Source organism: Muntiacus reevesi, unplaced genomic scaffold (genome assembly GCF_963930625.1).
Source record: "Muntiacus reevesi unplaced genomic scaffold, mMunRee1.1 SCAFFOLD_102, whole genome shotgun sequence".
Classification (NCBI taxonomy): domain Eukaryota; kingdom Metazoa; phylum Chordata; class Mammalia; order Artiodactyla; family Cervidae; genus Muntiacus; species Muntiacus reevesi.
Genome location: NW_027077960.1, coordinates 353,073 through 361,241, shown reverse-complemented (window position 1 = coordinate 361,241; position 8,169 = coordinate 353,073). Strand labels below are relative to the sequence as shown.

Genomic DNA, 8,169 nt, shown 5'->3' with positions numbered 1-8,169 from the left:
TTGACACTCCAGAAATAAAGTTGAGGGTCTGCCAGACTTTAAATCCAGCAACCTTACTGCCAGATCCCCCTACCTCCCCTCTGGATCACCAATGCATACAAAACACAGACGAGTTATACTCTTCTCGCCGGGACCTATCAGAGACACCTTTATCTGACCCAGAGGAAAACTGGCACACAGATGGCAGCAGTTTTGTAGAAAAGGGAGAGAGGAAAGCAGGATATGCTGTAGCGAGCCTGGAAGAAACTAAGGAAAGTGGGTCTCTTCCCCCAGACACCTCAGCCCAGAATCCTGAACTTTTTGCCCTGACAAGAGCTTTGGAGTTAGGAGAAGGAAAGGGGATTAATGTGTGTATGGACTCTAAGTATGCTTTCCTCATTCTGCATGCCCGTGCAGCAATTTGGAAAGAAAGAGGGATGCTCAGTGCCCGAAGCTCTGCTATTAAACACAAAGAGCTCATTCTCAGGCTCCTGGAGGCAGTCAAACTTCCTGCAAAATTGGCTGTCATCCACTGCAAGAGTCACCAAAAGGGGCAAGAAAAAGAGGCTCAGGGAAATAGGAAAGCTGATCAAGAGGCAGGACGAGCTGCCGGGGAAGCTACCTATGCCACTGCTATCTGCCCCCTTTTCCCCAAGGAAACCCTGACTCCAGATTTTACCCCAGGGGGACATTCCCGATATGCTGAGCGGGGCTGCGAGATTGGGTCACATGGGTGGTTTCAGCCTGATCAGGCCCAAATAATCCTCCCTGATTCTCAGGTTTAAAACATTACTAACTCCTTACATAAGAGCGCCCATTTTGGAAAAGATAATCTAGATATCTTGCTTAAGCCTATTCTCTCCCATCCCCAGTTAGCTATGGTTGTTAAACAGGTCACACAAAATTGTGACACCTGTCTAAAAAATAACCCAAAAACCAGACCTCCTCTAATTACACCTGTCCAACATCGGGGATCATACCCAGGAGCGGACTGTCAAGTAGAATTTACAGCCATGCCCAAGAGCCAAGGGTTTTCTTACTTGCTAGTCTTTATTGACACATTCACAGGATGGATCGAAGCGTTCCCTACTGAGACTGAGAGAGCTACAGAAGTCTGTAAAGCTCTGCTGAAGGAGATAGTGCCTAGGTTTGGGCTGCCTCGGTCACTTCAGAGTGACAACGGGCCCTCACTTACAGCCAAGATACCCCAGAACCTAGCCGCATGCTTAGGCATAAAATACCGGCTCCGCTCATCCTGGAGGCCTCAAGCTTCAGGAAAGGTAGAGAGAGCCAACCAGACTCTTAAAAGGGCTCTGGCTAAGCTATGTCAGAAACACATAATAAGTGGACACATATGCTGCCCATAGCCCTCATGAGGCTACGGACATCCCCCAAACGGCCACTATTGTTAAGTCCTTATGAAATGATGTATGGACGACCATTCTTAACTTCTGATTTGTTTCTTGACGAGGATGCCAATACACTCTTAAAACATATAATTGACCTGGGAAGGTTTCAGCAAGAACTCCAACGGTACGGAGAACAAACCACAGGAAGACTTGAAAAATCCCCAGGTAAAGCCAGGGGATCAAGTATCAGTAAAGACCTGGCAAGAAATAGGGAGTCCAAACCAGCTGTCCGAGAAATGGACAGGGCCATATCAGGTTGTTCTAGTGACTTCAACTGCTGTAAAAGTGAAGGGTCTATCTGCCTGGGTCCACAATTCTAGAATAAAACCCTATGGCCTACAGGAGGGGGAGACAGAAACTGAAACTCCAAATTCAGAGGACAGCTATTCCTGTGAACCTGTTGAAGATCTCAGGCTCTTGTTCAAGCAGAACCCCATCAATCCTGCCTCAGATAAGTAAAATGCATCATATGATGTTCTTCCTCTTTCTTTTTTTTTTTTTTTTCTGCCAAGTTCCTTTAATCTGGGGTGGGGGTGGGAGCAGCAGGGGCGTGGAGATCAATCCAATGAAATAATGTCTGGTATGATGCCAAAGATGGACGCTGTGTCCGTGCTGCTCCTACTTGCGACGGGGTGGCCGTGGCTCTCCCTCAGGCTGTTGGAGGACACGAGGCTGCTATTACTGCCACTACTGCTTCCGTTGGTGGTTGGCAGAGAAGAGCTGCCTCCTGCACTTAGCTGATCGAGAAACATCTGTGAGGAGGTATATGGAAAAAACCGAGACGAGTGCAAGAGGTCTTGATCATCTGAAACTTCTGCTGCTGCAGCGGCAAGGAGGGAGGTGTTATAATGCTGATTGTCTCCTGATAAGAAAGGAAAGAAATCTAATCCTTGTAAGTCATAAGGCATGGGTGTCATATGGAAAGGATGTCTGTAGTCTTGGATGAGGGATGTGTTAATATAGCTTGTGTCTACAGCAGGGAGGCTTGGGGTGCGGGACACTGGAGATGCTTGATGTGGAAGACTCAGTATGCCTTTATTATTTAGTGGCGATGTGGGAGATAGGGAAGGACAGGTTCTCTTGGCAGATGGCTCTTCCTCTTCTTCATCTGATGAACTGTCTATGGTTAGATCAATTACCTCTACTTTCTTACTTTTATTTGAGGACTGGTGATGAGAAGCCACTTGGTGCTCTAATGTGGAGCTTAAGCATCCGTCAACTCCATTGTAAGAGGCAGAGACTTCCTGTACTTCCTTCTTTGACCTCATAGGTGCCCAAGAGCCGTCCTCCTTAAACTGTATTTCATCACAATCTGTACAGTACTTTAGGATTTCCATAAACAAGCCATCAATAATAAGGTGTTCATATGGGGCCTTCTTATCACAGACAGGACAAACCCAAGTTGGTTTTTTCTCATTCATCTGAATATAAAGAGTTGCATCAAAACACTGCAGATGAGAACATGTAAGGGCCCGACATGGAATTGTCAGCCGCATTTTACCAAGTGGACAGAGTAGAGAAACCCTCAGGCTGGTTGTAGCTATTTCACTGTCTGGATCCGCAGTCAACTTCTCTTTAATTAAAGCTCTAGAATGATCCGGGTTCCTTATTCCCTTTGCTCGTAACCTCTGAAGAAGAACTGTTGAGGACAACTGTTTTACAAGATACACTGCCATGGAATAGTTTCTTCCAATTTCTGCAGTCCAAGAAACAACAATGGTGTTTGGTACAGTTGTAGACAATCGGACAAGGGAGGTGATATTAATTGGTCGGCTGGGTCGCTTTGGTTCCACACCATTTTTAGTAGGTGGAAGATAACCTGGAAGGCTGCAAGGTTTTGTATTCACTTTCACACAAAGATTGGGTGGGAAGTGATCTTCTTGTGGACAACTGGTTTCTGATAAACAAAACCTTAACTGGACCTGCACTGTGAAGTCACATTTGGTCCCAGAAATATCCATGGAACTACTGATCTGCTGCACTTGTTGCGGTGTCAATGCAAATGCAAAACAGGTTTCTCGAAAGCGCTGGCTGTTGTCTGATGCTAGACTTGTGGGTTATATCAGTTCATCCAGTAAATCATAAAATGGTAATTTCTGAAGTTTTATATCCGGATGGACTGGGTGAAGAGCTGGTGTAAGATGAGGGAGTTCCAGTTCATGTTTAGGTCCCAGGAGAGAAACGGGGAGTAAGGGGGAAGAGGCAGGGTGGCCATGGTAAGCGAGCTGTGGAATGGCAGATGGAGACAAAGCTGCTGGCATAGGACTTGAATGCACGTTGGGGATGGACAAGTCCGCAAGCGTCATGATTTTCTGGGGGAACCTCCGCCTGTAGAGTTCTATAATTTTCATTTGTACAGCAGGACTGCAGCCAGCCTTTAGAAAATGCAGGGCTTTTGTGAGAAGTTCGTGTTTGCGTCCGTGCTTGTTTCTCCCAGCGGAGCTCAACAGTACTTGGAGTTCAGAAACTCTAAGGCTCATAACCATTTGCTTTAGTTCCGCACTGTCCGCCATCTTGCGTCTGTCAGCGCAAGCGCAGTGAACCTCGCCGGGGGCCGCCGCTAGACCCGCCCCTCTAGCCAGCCTAGCCCTGCCCCGGCCCGTCCCCTCTCTGCCCTCCACCTCCCCGGCCCACCCCGGGCCTCCGCCCCGCTCCGCGCGCTCGCAGCCCCGCCCCGGGCACGTCTTCCTCTTTCTAATCATATCTCCCTGTATGGGTATTGATCTCTCCCTAAACGAGGCATGTTCACTTGCAAACCACACTGCTTCTCAACTCAACCTAACCAGCCCGGGCTGCATCTCCATTAATGACAAAGGTTGGGGGTATGTCCAACCCATCCCAGGGTATCACTATCAAAGGCCCACCCTTCCAGCCGAGCTATGGGCTGTTACTCAGCGCCCCCATGTGGTCGTAATATGGCCTTTTGGGAAAAGGGGGAAAAAAAACTTCATGTCTTGGTACCAGCAACAACTGTCTCTATTTACCCCCTGGATGACATCTGCAATCCCACCTGAGCACTTATTTTCTCTCATGACTAAAATCCCCCAAGTGACCTTCCCTATCTCTCTAAAAAGCCACTCCCTAACAGGGGTGTCAGTGAGAAATCTAGACGACTCACAATGTGGGGTGACCGTCACTGTTGAAACTGATGGGAAAAACCGGGACCGGCCCTGCAGCTGGGAGACCAGCCGACGCCACCCCCGGCCAGCACGCGTCTGGCCCGGCCCGTGGCGCTTCCCGGACCCCGAGCGGCCTGGCGAGGCTGCGGGAGCTCTGGCAGGGGTTGGGGAGGGGCGTGGCTTGAGCGGGGAGGACGACTCGGTGCCCCCCCACCCCCCGCCCCCCACCATTCCGTTCGCTGCTCAGGGTCACGTGGCTCCGGACGAGCGGGCCGTCGGCCCGGGGCCGCGGTCCCCGGAGCCTCCTGCGGGCTTAGGGGCAGCCCAGCCGGGGCCCTAGGCGCCCATCCTGCCGGCTGTGCAAACCCCCTGGAGTGCCTCAGGCCCACCCAGTCCCCAAACCGAGGCCCGCCCGGCCCCCACGCCACGGGCCCAGCACAGGACCTTACTGAGAGAGCGGACGAGCGACAGCCAGGCACACGGACAGGCACTCGCACGCACCCACGCCAGTTGAAACAGAGGCAAAAAGAGTCGAGGGTTCAGAGAGAGACTGGAAGACAGCGTGTGGGCAGGGGGGGCCTCGGGCAGGATGCCGGGCAGCTGCAGAGACCACCCGGCCCTGAGCAGGAAAAGCGATGGGGGCGGGGGGAGGCCACTGAGCAGCGGCGGGCCTGGAGAGGCCCAGGGTGGGAGGACACCTGAGATCTCAGCGCTCCACGCCCCGCCCCCCTCCCCCCAACCCCATGCACGCATGCCACACCGGGGTACTCTGACACTAGCTTCTCTGGAGTTTTGTCACTTGAATTTCTCTCCCTCTGCTCAACTGAGTGATGACAGTGTATTGAACAGCTAGGTCATTTCCAAATAAATTAAGCTTAGTGTTTCACAGGACACCCGGACATGTATGGAGAGACCAGCACGGATGCATGGACACCAACCTTGGTAACTGGACAACCAATGGGAAATTACTGTCTGACTCAGGAGAGAGAAAGAAACCCGAACAGATGGAATGAAATGAACAGAAACACAGGCTTTGCAACTCACACCCTAATTCAATTACCAGAAAATAAACAACACTATAACCATTTCAGAAAAACAATAGACCTCTCTATGACCTTTGGTCGGGTGAGGAGTTCAAACACACAGCAAAAAAAAGCCAACTTTTCCAAGTCGTGAATATGTTAGTTCACATATTGACTTTTACATTGAAATGTGTAACAAATAAACTTAAAATCATTGACTCGCTACATAAGCATGGAAGTATTTTAAATATAAAATATGTTCTATAGTATTCAGGAAGCACTTGGCACATCTCTAAGTGTATCAGACCCAAAACTGGAACATAGTGGAAGAGTCAGGATAGTCTAAAAATGAATCCCTAACTAAAAGGAACACACAGGATTACTGTAGATAAAAAAGGTTAAAGAAGAGAAGCTAGAAATCAGTCAATAAATGTCTTAGGGGTTAGCTTAGAGTGACTAGCCTCTGCGTGACTCTTTAAATTTTCATGTTTGCAGCTTCCAAATTTTCCATTTTGAGAATAATACTTTCGCTTCCAAACCAGAGTGACTTGGGGACACAAAGGTAGAAGTCGATAATTTTCTTTGCCTATGTCTGAATATTTACAGTCAGAGGTAGAAAAGGAGGAGTCTGTCCCTTGTCTAGATGATGTCAATCCCCAGGTGTGGGATGTCTCCAGCCCTGGTTTAGCCATAAATGTTCCACCAGTAAAGATTTGTCTGAGACCAAATGCTCCCTAGCCCTGGAAAAGACAATATCCCTTAAAACCAGAAGCTCTTGAGGGTCTTAAACCATTAGTTAACAAATACCGAGATACTGGAACTCGAATCAGCTGTGAGTCCCCCTGCAACACCCCAATCTTGCCCGTTCAAAAACCAGATGGATCTTACCGATTCGTCCAGGATCTAAGAGCTGTTAATGAAGCTGTGGTTCCCATCCACCCCATAGTCCCAAACCCATATACCCTCCTATCCCAAGTCCCAGGAAATGCCAAGTACTTCTCAGTCTTGGACCTTCAAGGTGCTTTCTTTTGCATTCCTCTCCATCCTGAATCCCAAAATCTCTTTGCTTTTGAGTGGCGGGACTTGGAAACAGGAGAGACCATACAACTCTCGACTGGACTCGACTACCCCAAGGGTTTAGGGACAGCCCTCATATCTTCGGGACATCCTCGGGGAGAGAACTAAGGGAATTAACTTTAACAAACAGTAGTCTAATACAGTATGTGGATGACTTGCTCATAGCTAGGCCAGATTTTACCAGGTCTCAAATGGACACTATTTAAAACGCTAACTTTCCTGTATGAAAAGGGTTATCGAGTATCCCCCAAGTAGCTCAGATTAGCTTAAACCAAGTAAAATACCTTGGATTTATAATTACGGAGAGAAAAAGAATGCCTGAACCCGAGGGGAGATCCCTCACCTTAAATACCCCATAACCCCAAACAAAAAAACAGATTAGGGGATTTTTAGGAAGGACCGGGTTCTGCAGGATCTGGATTCCTAATTATGGCAATCTGGCCAGACCCCTATATGAAAATTTAAGGGGGAAAGAGGAAGAGCCACTCGACTGGCATGAGACCTGCAAGGTGGCCTTTAATGCCCTAAAAGAGTCCATCACTACAGCCCCAGCTTTAGGCCTCCCCAACCTGGAGAAGCCTTTTAGACTCTATGTTTCTGGAAGGACAGGAACTGCTCTTGGGGTGTTAGAGCAGATGATGGGGCCCGTATTACAACCTGTGGCTTATCTCTCAAAATAACTAGATGAGGTGGCCAGAGGGTGGCCCACTTGCCTCTGGGCAGTAGCAGCCACCGCTCTTATGGTTAAGGAGGCATCTAAGCTGACCCTGGGTCAGCCCACCACAGTGTATACGCCTCACCGGGTGCAAGCAGTCTTGGAAACGAAAGGGGACAGGTGGATGACAAGGGGAAGCATCACCCAATACCAAGCCCTCCTCCTTGACACTCCAGAAATAAAGTTGAGGGTCTGCCAGACTTTAAATAGAGCAACCTTACTGCCAGATCCCCCTACCTCCCCTCTGGATCACCAATGCATACAAAACACAGACGAGTTATACTCTTCTCGCCGGGACATATCAGAGACACCTTTATCTGACCCAGAGGAAAACTGGCACACAGATGGCAGCAGTTTTGTAGAAAAGGGAGAGAGGAAAGCAGGATATCCTGTAGCGAGCCTGAAAGAAACTAAGGAAAGTGGGTCTCTTCCTCCAGACACCTCAGCCCAGAAACCTGAACTTTTTGCCCTGACAAGAGCTTTGGAATTAGGAAAAGGAAAGAGGATTAATGTGTGTATGGACTCTAAGTATGCTTTCCCCATTCTGCATGCCCGTGCCGCAATTTGGAAAGAAAGAGGGATGCTCAGTGCCCGAAGCTCTGCTATTAAACACAAAAGCTCATTCTCAGCCTCCTGGAGGCAGTCAAACTTCCTGCAAAATTAGCTGTCATCCACTGCAAGAGTCACCAAAAGGGGCAAGAAAAAGAGGCTCAGGGAAATAGGAAAGCTGATCAAGAGGCAGGACGAGCTGCCGGGGAAGCTACCTCTGCCACTGCTATCTGCCACCTTTTCCCCAAGGAAACCCTGACTCCAGATTTTACCCCAGGGGGACATTCCCGATATGCTGA

The 8,169-nt window shown here is 49.0% G+C and overlaps 1 pseudogene; it reads right to left on the bottom strand.

The window, feature by feature from the left end:
- Window positions 1–1,902: 1,902 nt before the first annotated feature.
- On the bottom strand, window positions 1,903–3,901 carry LOC136155275 (E3 SUMO-protein ligase PIAS1 pseudogene; annotated as a pseudogene).
- Window positions 3,902–8,169: the final 4,268 nt, after the last annotated feature.